Below are 10695 nucleotides of genomic sequence, written 5' to 3'. Positions count from 1 at the left end.
GTTATTGCTATCAACTTCAACTATACTGCCTGCAGGGTGGCAGAAAATTTGCCTTTACAATGCTACTTCATAACAGGCTTTTCTTTTTAAAAACATTTCGCTTGCAGATAATTTTACATTTACAGAAAAGTTGCAAAGACAGGACAGAATTCCCATAATCCTTCTCCAGTTTTACCTGTTGTTAAGATCTTACATTACCCAGGAACATTTGTCAAACTAAGAAACCAAAGTTGGTGTACTACTGATAATTAAGTTAGAGACTTTATCTGGATTTACCAGTGTTTCCATCAATGTCCTCTCTCTTTCTTCTGGAATCCAATTCAGGGATAAAATTGCATTCAGTTGTCATGTCTCCCCTTTTTTTCCTGGACCATGGCGGTTTCTTAATCTTTCCTAGACAGTCTCAAACAGCACTGGCCAAGTTACTCCATTCAATGCACCCTGATCTGGGTTTTTCTCATGACTAGGGGTTATAGGTTGGTGTAAACAGTATCAGCGTTTGCCACGATAGGCACAGAGCATCACTGATGATGCTAATCTGAATACTATATGGTTAAGGTGTCATTTGCTAAGCATTTTCCACTGCAATTCATAGTCTTTTCTTTCATTCTTTCTTCCTGTTTAAAAAAATTAATTTATTTTAATTGGAGGCTAATTACTTTACAATACTGTAGTGGGTTTGCCATACATTGACATATAATAATCTTTTAAAAGGCATTTTAAGAGTCAAAGAAAGGGACCTCCCTGGTGATACACTGGATAGGAATCTGCCTGTCAGTGCAGGGGACATGGATTCAATCCTTGGTCTGGGAAGACTCCACATGCTGAGAGGCAACTAAGCCTGCGCCTCACAATACTGATCCCACGCTCTACAGCCTGTGCACCACCACGGAGAGTTGCCCCCTGCTCGCTGCTAGAGAAAGCCTGTGTGGAGCAACAAAGACCCAGCTCAATCAAAAATAAATAAATAAAATAATTTAAAAAATAGAGTCAGTGAAAGGGTCTAAGTTAACATTTAACCTTGGTGGGCTATTTTAAGCACTCACTCAAGTTGTCATGAGATGAGCAGACCTCTGGGAAGACTGAGCCCCAGCATTTCGTGCGGGTGGGGAGCCTCAGCACATCCACACCCCCACTGGGTGCTGGGTGGTGGGTGGAGGAGGGTGAGGCGAGGGAGGCTCTGGGCATGCTCGCTCCCGGGTCTCACCTGTAGGACCCTGAGAATGAGCGCCTTCTTAAACCCTGCACCTTAAACATGTCACTCACCTCACCCTGCTGCTGACACTGATTCGAACACTTACTGCACGTTCAGAAGCATGAGAATATAGACCAATGCACTCGTTATGTTACAACAGAATGAAGTGAACTGTAAGGCTCTGGGCTGTCCTGTGGTACCTCATTTAATCTGCTGCTTCTCAAATTAATTTGACCACAGACCCCCCCCCCCATTTTTTTTTTTCCATTTCAGAGCCCTTTCTTCACCTACACCTGTGACTTACTCTTTGGAACAGAGGGGAGGGCAGTGGATTGGGTCCAAACCCTTGGGTTCTGGACTGGAATCTGCCTCTAGTCCCGCCTGCCTGACATGACCACATTTCCTCATAAAGAAATGCTCTTCAGAGCCTCTGCCATCCTCGGCGACATTTCTGAGGCATGTAAATGGATTTCTCTGACCTCTCCCTCACCCTGGGAGGGCTGTACTTGCACTTCTGCGAGCTGTGTATGGATAAGCTGACAGTCCTCTGGGAGTGGCTGACCTCTGCCACCATGTCGGGCAGGAAAAACTCTCTAGCTGAGCAGCTGAGCACTCCAGTGCTGACCCCGTGAGAATCCTATCAGAACTGCTCACGCTCCACCATGAAGGCTGGCGGGCTGCAGCCAAGCCCTGCCCTTGCACCCCAGGCCCCCCACCCTACCCCCATTAACCTTTCTGTCTTTTAACCGCCAGGACTCACATACGACTTTAATAGAATGCACTCCTGTTCTTTGATACAGGCTCTTTAACATCCTCTGAAGAGTACTGTATGGGCAGCCTAGTAGGCTGCAAATTTAGGAAGCAAATTATGATCACCAACCTCATTTCACCATCCTGAGTGGCCCCGATGGAGCAGTCTTCCTGTTCAGAAGATCACAGCAATGTCCAGGGTAACGATGGTTCAGCCCACAAGTGGAAAACCAAAGAGGGTGATCTAATGTCAGGCTCTGTCTTGGCTACTGACAAGGACATTTAGGACACAGAATTATATTTTTCCTACTAAATGACAGCAGCATTTAGCAGCAGGCACACATGAGTACACAGGTGTGTAGAGGGCCATCCATCAAATGAATTAACACCTACGGGGAGTCTCTGGGGAAAAATTCCAAATTATGGGAATGGGAGCCTTTTCAGCTATTCAACAAGGTGGGCTTAGAGATCAACAAGGTGGGCTTAGAGATCAACAAGGGCAACTATTCATTTTATTTCAAAAAATCTGTCATCTTTTGTAAAAAGAACGATATGGTAGAAAAGGTATGGACTTGAAGTTGGACGGTCCGTAATTCAAATCTTATCTCACTGGGCAAGTTTCTCCACTTCTCTGCATTTTGGTTTTCTCATTAGGAAAATGGGAATAATAACACAAGGATGACTGAAAGGATGTCCTGTTGGCAATGACACACACGTGCGTGCTAAGTCGCTTCAGTCGTGTCCCACTCTTCATGACCCCATGGACTGTAGCCCGTCAGGCTCCTCTGTCCATGGGATTCTCCAGGCAAGAATACTGGAGTGGGTTGCCATATCCTTCTCCAGGCAATTTTCCTGACCCAGGGATTGAATCCAAGTCTCTTATGTCTCCTGCATTGGCAAGCGGGTTCTTTACCACTAGCGCCACCAGGCAATGATACAGTAAGAATCAAATGAGGTGACTTGTCTGAAGCGTTTTAGCCAGTGCCTGGCACAGAGAAGATGACTAGCAAGAAATTCCCTTGCTGTGCAAACTGCCTTTACACTAGGGATTATCTCAGTGTCAACACCACACGGCATGGCCTCAATTCTGCACAAGCTTGGTATGCCAACACCCCAGCTTTGAGAGGGTCTCAGGGACAATCCAGAGAGGCAGGAGCCATTCAAAGCTGTCTCTGGAGTGTGCAGCACAATCAGGACAGATGTCAGTGCCCTGAAGTGAGTCTACCTGAACAACCCGACATCGCCCAGAGCTAAGGGGTCTTATTCTCTTTGGACATGATCAGAAGGCTGCTTCTCCCTCCTTCTGTTTGCTCTCTGCCCACATTTTGTTAGCGTTTATACTGCTCATGCACAAGAATCATAAGGGCAGCTGAGACTTGCAATCATACCCAGTCTGCTCTGATCGAGGTGAGTTTCAAGCACAAGTAAGGAGTTTAACTTATATGCAGAGTACATCATGAGAAATGCTGGACTGGAAGAAACACAAGCTGGAATCAAGATTGCCGGGAGAAATATCAATAACCTCAGATATACAGATGACACCACCCTTATGGCAGAAAGTGAAGAGGAACTAAAAAGCCTCTTGATGAAAGTGAAAGTGGAGAGTGAAAAAGTTGGCTTAAAGCTCAACATTCAGAAAACGAAGATCATGGCACCCGGTCCCATCACTTCACGGGAAATAGATGGGGAAACAGTGGAAACAGTGTCAGACTTTATTTTTGGGGGCTCCAAAATCACTGCAGATAGTTATTGCAGCCATGAAATTAAAAGACGCTTACTCCTTGGAAGGAAAGTGATGACCAACCTAGATAGCATATTGAAAAGCAGAGACATTACTTTGCCAACAAAGGTCCGTCTAGTCAAGGCTATGGTTTTTCCTGTGGTCATGTATGGATATGAGTTGGACTGTGAAGAAAGCTGAGCTCCGAAGAATTGATGCTTTTGAACTGTGCTGTTGGAGAAGACTCTTGAGAGTCCCTTGGACTGCAAAGAGATCCAACCAGTCCATTCTGAAGGACATCAGCCCTGGGATTTTTTTGGAGGGAATGATGCTGAAGCTGAAACTCCAGTACTTTGGCCACCTCATGCGAAGAGCTGACTCATTGGAAAAGACTCTGATGCTGGGAAGGATTGAGGGCAGGAGGAGAAGGGGACGCCAGAGGATGAGATGGCTGGATGGCATCACTGACTCGATAGACTTGAGTCTGAGTGAACTCTGGGAGTTTGTGATGGACAGGGAGGCCTGGCGTGCTGCGATTCATGGGGTTGCAAAGAGTCGGACACGACTGAGCGACTGAACTGAAGGAGATTAATGTGCAGAGATTGAAAGATCCAAGACAGTCCAGGGATCGCCACGCTGGTTGGTGCCTGGTGACCAGACTGTGATCCTTAGAGCTTCAACAACTTAGACTGATGCTTTTTATTTATTAATATTTATTTTTGATTGTGCTGGGTCTTTGTTGCTACACAGGGGCTTTTCTCTAGTTGTGGTCAGCGGGAGCTACTCTTCGTTGTGGTGCCAAGGCTTCTCATTGCGGTGACTTCTCTTGTTGTGGAGCACAGGCTCTAGGTGCATGGGCTCAGTAGTTGCAGCTTGCGGGCTCTAGAGTGCAGGATCAGCAGCTATGGCCCAGCAGCTTAGCTGCTCTGCAGCATATGGAATTTTCCAGAACCAGGGATTGAACCTGTGTTCCCTGCACTGGCAGGGGGGTTCTTATCGACTATACCACCAGGGAAGTCCCTACCTTAATGCTTTGATTTGTGTTAAAATACAGGTGTCCTTGGGAAAGCCAGCTTATAACTTGACAGTCAGGAGACACCCTGTGGAACAGAAGGATCTGAGAGTGGTTTTAGAAAGGACTACAGGGAGACAAGAGTGGGGCCTTGAGCCCTTAGGGGCTAGAGGAGTCACCAGTGAGGGGAGGCAGGGAAGGGATACAAGAGGAATGGCATCGAGGAAGAGGGTGGTGATGCCACAGACCAAGTCTGCTGCACAGACATGCCCGGCACCAGGCTCAATGAAGCTAATTCCTGCATTAACTTTGGCGACAGTGACAGACCTCAGTTTCTCATCCTTTCCATTCCTCTCTCTTCAGGACTGTAGCTGCAGGTGACTTCTGGTTAAGCAGAGACAGCTACATGTTTTCACTTGTTTGGTCCTCCACGTGTCATCTCAGAGGTGCCTCTGTAGCCCAACACCTGAGCCCAGGAGGCCAGGCTCCTTCCTGCCAGACCAGAAGTCCCTGCTCCTTTAAATGTTGTTGTTGTTTAGTCGCCACGTCATCTGTGACTCTTTTGTGACCTCATGGTCTTTAGCCCTCCAGGCTTCACTGTCCATGAGATTTCACAGGCAAGAATACTGGAGTGGGTTGCCACTTCCTTCTCCAGGGGATCTTCCCAACCCAGGGATCGAACCCACGTCTCCTACATTGGCAGGTGGATAGGTGGATTCATTACCCCTGAGACACTAGGGAAGCCCACTGAGAAAATATTTTTTGGCAAAAACCATTTCTGGCCAATTTGGTTAAATACTGCCATGGCCAGGGGACAAGGATGACACCCTTTGATTTATACATAAACAGACACTGCAGACCTAAGAGGTGAGACAGGATAAAGCCAGAGCAATGACTCAGCCTAGGATGGCCTGGCTTACGCTGAGCTGAGGAGTGAGGCTGGTTTCCAACAAGACTGGATGTGAGTTGCTGCTGCTACCTTCTCTCCGCCATGGGGCTTTCCCCCAGCAGCCCCCGGCCTCAGACCGGCCACACACACCCTGCAGTGTTCAGGGGTCGGTGCCGAGGAGTGATCTTTTCTTGAAGGACATCATGAGAGAGGAGTCTGTGTTTAAGAAGGCTAATTCCAAGCTCATCCAAAGGCCACCTGAGGCACTAATGTGGGTTCTACAAGTTCCATCTGTAGCTGAGCACCTCGCTGCGGTGCACGTTTCCAGCCGGTGGACTGTCCTAAACGTTCTCAGCTGCTGACGGACAAAGGCGGGCCTCGCCGGCTGCACACATTCTTCAGTTTGCACACATACTCTTATAAGGAAGTGGGGCTTAGCAGGCACTCACTCGTGCACAGCCGGGGAGACTGCGACGGTGCTCACAAGGATGTCCTGACTCAAACACGGAGGTGGCTCCAGTGCCTTATTTTGTGATTTTACTGTCACCAGTGTCGCTGAAACCCTGGCAGAGCAGAGTTAAAAGAAAGGTGTGCCTTGAGACAAGCCCTGAGAATCCACCTTTAAAGGAACAACTCTGCTTCCGATTTGCCAAGGAACTAGGGTGTCAAACGGGCTTCCCTGGTGGCTCATCAGTAAAGAATCTGCCTGCAATGCAGGAGCCACAGGTTCAATTCCTGGATCAGAAAGATCTCCTGGAGAAGGCCATGGCAACCACTTTAGTACTCTGGCCTGGAAAGTCCCATGGATGGAGGAGCCTGGTAGGCTGCCGTCCATGAGGTCGCTAAGAGTTGGATACGACTGAGCAACTTCACTTTCACTTTTCACTTTCATGCATTGGAGAAGGAAATGGCCACCCACCAGTATTCTTGCCTGGAGAATCCCAGGGACAGGGGAGCCTGGTGGGCTGCCGTGTATGGGATCGCACAGAGTTGGACACGACTGAAGTGACTTAGCAGCAGCAGCAGCAGGGTATCGAATAGGCTTCCCTGGTGGCTCATCAATAAAGAATCCGCCTGCAATGCAGGAGCCACAGGTTCGACCCCTGGATCAGGAAGATCCCCTGGAGGAGGCCATGGCAACCCACTCCAGTTTTCTTGCCTGGAAAAATCCCATGGACAGAGGAGCCTGCTGGGCTATAGTCCATGGGGTCGCACAGTCAGACACCACTGAAGTGACTTAGTACACATGCACAGGGTATCAAACAGGAGCCTATTACACAATTCAGCCCCCATCCCAAGTGATCAGACTTTGTCAGGAGCTGGGGTGATTTTCTGCAGTATGGCAGAGTTCCTCATCAATCAGAAGCTATGCCAGTTGTAGCAATGGAGCAGGTCCCAGAAGGGGTGTAGGGCACCCACCTGTTTTGGTTCCTGGATGATGGGAAAGTTTCAGGACAAAAGCCTGTGTAGCTGCACAGAGGGTTTAGGTCATGGCTGTTTGACAGCAGGGAAAAAAGCATTCTAATGCCATTACGAGCATGAGTCAACACCAAGTCGAGGGGCTTCCCTAGTGGCTCAGTGGTACAGAATCTACCTACCAACATAGGAGACACAGGTTAGATTCCTAATCTTGGGAGATCCCACATGCCGCAAAGCAACTGAGCCCATGCACCACAACTACTGAGCCTGTGCTCTGGAGCTAGGGAGTTGCAACTATTGAGCCCATGTGCTGCAACGACTGAAGCCCGAGTGCCCTAGAGCCCGTACTCCGCAACAAGAGAAGCTATGGCAACGAGAAGCCCGCGCAGCACAACTACAGAATAGCCCCCACTCACCGCAACTGGAGAAAGCCCACAGGCAGCAACAAAGACCCAGCACAGTCAAAAATAAATAAATAAAACTATAAAAACAAAAATACCAAGTCGAGGTGAATCCTGGGCCAGTGAAGGGTTGAGGGTGAAGATGCAAACACCGAGAAAAGCAGCATGGAAAGAAGGAAGCCTCTGGAACCTTGGCCTTTCCGATCACACCATGGTATTACCCGTGAGTTAAGGGAACCAAATTGCCACTGGATCAATAATTTGAGAATAAGGAAGTTCTAGAAAGAATGAAACCCCCTAGAGCCAGGTCTCGTGTTAGCCTGGGGGCTGGCTGGCTATAAAAGACTGACCTGAGACATTGGGAGATTTCTTCTCTGCCTCTGAGGCATTCAGTTCAATCCTCCAACAGACTCAGACCATCTCTTCTGGGCATCAATGGCTCAGATTTCTACTCAAAACACATATATCTGTGCCTGGGGAAAGGCAAGCATGAAATACACTTCACTGAGAAGCTGAAAAGCATGGAGGGCAAGTTAATTTTCACAGAAGAAAATGACGGCGGCACAACAATGGAACGCAGGATTCGCCTCTCCAGAGCGGACATGGATTTTCCCACCTGGGAGAACCACCAAATTAGTTGGCAGTTGAAAATATGATCTCTGACTGTTTTTTTCATTCCCCTTAGACCTTACATTTTATTTGAAGACCATGAAACAACAGAAGATTAAAAGTCTTATTCAGAAACAGAAGTGGAAAGGAGAATTCAGTATTTCTGTTTAAAAAAAATACTTTCAAAGGTATTTCATAATTGAAACCTAAATTTGTAGGCGGAGGTGGGGGAGGGTGTGTGGCTTTCCTTGTTTGGTTCCTGTTGGATAGAGAGACAGCCCGTGAGCTTGGGGGGCAACAGAAACCAGCCACCTAGAGTCCTCACCAGCTGCCCTGGACCATCCCTTGCTGACAAACCCAATGGCTGCTGCCCTGGGAACAGGAACCAATCAGAAGCCACTCCTCTCGGGGGTGGGGCGGGGGCGGACAAGTAGCGGGAAAAATCATACAGTTATGACACGTTCTGCCTCTTACTAGATGTGTGACCTTGGGTGAGGCACCCAACTCTCTCAGCCACAGCTTTAATAGCTCTGCTGCTAAGTTGCTTCAGTCATGTCCAACTCTGTGCAACCCCATAGACGGCAGCCCACCAGGCTCCCCCGTCCCTGGGATTCTCCAGGCAAGAATACTGGAGTGGGTTGCCATTTCCTTCTGAATGCATGAAATAGCTCTAAGTTGGGGCTAATCATATCTGCTAAGATGGTTGGATGGCATCACTGACTCAATAGACATGAATTTGACCAAACTCCGGGAGATAGTGGAGGACAGGGAAGCCTCGTGTGCTGCGGTTTATGGGATTGCCAAGAGTTGGACAGACTTAGTGACTGAACAACAATAACAAACATCTGCTCTTATCTAGAGAGGAGGACCTAGGTTCAGGTTTTCTGATGCCTGACTCTACAAAATATAATTTTGTAGGCCTTCTTTAAGGAAAAGAATGCAAATACAGGATTGAGAACAGGGTGTTAGAAGGGGTTCATGCAAGCGGAGAATCCTACAGTTTCGGTCTCATTAGTGCCATGGTGAATCCACCTTTGCACACCTGCCTATCTCAGATAAGGGAGGAGGATACAAAAGGTGCTCTGCAATTGTAAGGCATTATATAAACAAATGGTACTGAATTCTTCTACAAATATATAATACTTACTGTGCTAAACAGTATGCCAAGTGCAAGAGACAGAGCTGTGAAAGAGACACACATGTCCCCCCACCCCCATTCCCCTTATGGAACCCAGAGTCTCCAGGCACTGAGTCAGCATCTGTGGCAGGGTGTCCTCTGAATCCTGAACACAGAGGTGAAGCTGATCAGTACAAAAGGTCTGACTGCTCAGCTGCAACACTAGCCCCTCTCAGGGCTCTCCAAGGTCCTTATTCCCACACCCAGCTTTCTAGGACTTGAGTTCTACTCAGTCTCAACCTCCGGAGAAGGCAATGGCACCCAACTCCAGTACTCTTGCCTGGAAAATCCCATGGACAGAGGAGCCTGGTAGGCTGCAGTCCATGGGGTCGCGAAGAGTCGGACACGACTGAGCAACTTCACTTTCACTTTTCACTTTCATGCATTGGAGAAGGAAATGGCAACCCACTCCAGTGTTCTTGCCTGGAGAATCCCAGGGACGGGGGAGCCTGGTGGGGTGCCATCTCTGGGGTCGCACAGAGTCGGATACGACTGAAGCGACTTAGCAGCAGCAGCAGCAGTCTCAACCTCTGCCTTTTCCTCCTTCTCAAGCACTGTCTTCTGACCAACTGCCATCTTGAAATCCACAGAGCAACAAGTCGACCTTTCTAATCGTTTATTTTCAAATATGGAGGGACAGTGGTGGCCTAGGGCAGCGGGGGTGGGTGGAGTGAGTGAGAAGATTAGGGGATAGATAACCACTAAGGAACGTGGAGTTTCCCTAGAGGGAAATAGTGAAAATGTTCTAAAATTGATGATAGTATTAGATGTACGACTCTGTGAATATACTAAAAGTGACTGTAAACTTTAAATAAGTGACATGGCATGTGAATTACACCTCAATAAAGCTGAATTATGAATCAACTATGAATCAAGATGATTCATAGATGACTAATATGAATCAAGAAGCACCTAAAATTCAAGAAAAGAGCACAGAAAAAGATCAGAATAAACTGAAGAAAAAAAAAAAACTTGAAGAAACAGAGATCATTCAGAAAATGGGAGAGAATTTTTTGAAAGACCAATTATCCTTAGATTTGAGAAGATGCTGAGTCCGAAAATAGAATAGAGAGCTATGAAAAAGGAAATTTTCAAGAATGGGTTCTGACCAATTTAGAAACAAAATTTTTGCTGAGATATAAAAATTCTAATAAAGGTCTGGAAGATAAAGCCAAAGATAACTCTCAGAACATAAAGCAAAAGACCCGAGACACTAGAAACATCTAACCACCAGGACTTTCAGGACAAAAGAACAGAGAAAACAGATAAAACTGAATTAAAAAGAAAAAAAGAAAAAATTTCCCAGAGATAAAGGAAGAGAAGAGTCTTTAAAATGAAAGGCTGTAGCATAAATGAAAAAAATCTGTGCCTAGATACATCAATGTGAACTTTCAGAACATCAAAGAGAAGAATAGAGCCTAAAAACTTACAGAAAGATAAAATGATGATCAACAAAGAAACCCAAATCCAAGTAGAATCAGAAATAAAAGATCTTAGAAGACAGGGTAGCAGGCTTTTAAAAT

The 10695-nt window shown here is 47.0% G+C and overlaps 1 protein-coding gene across 7 annotated transcripts in view; it reads right to left on the bottom strand.

Annotated features, from left to right (window-relative positions):
• Nucleotides 1–10695, bottom strand: part of SMYD3 (SET and MYND domain containing 3) — a 761886-nt gene that overhangs the window by 83911 nt on the left and 667280 nt on the right. The gene's annotated exons all lie outside the window — the stretch shown is intronic.

This window comes from Bubalus kerabau, chromosome 5, assembly GCF_029407905.1.
Source record: "Bubalus kerabau isolate K-KA32 ecotype Philippines breed swamp buffalo chromosome 5, PCC_UOA_SB_1v2, whole genome shotgun sequence".
In the NCBI taxonomy this organism is placed as follows: Eukaryota; Metazoa; Chordata; class Mammalia; order Artiodactyla; family Bovidae; genus Bubalus; species Bubalus kerabau.
Note: the sequence above shows the minus strand (reverse complement) of the source record. Positions and strands in the feature narration are given on the sequence as shown.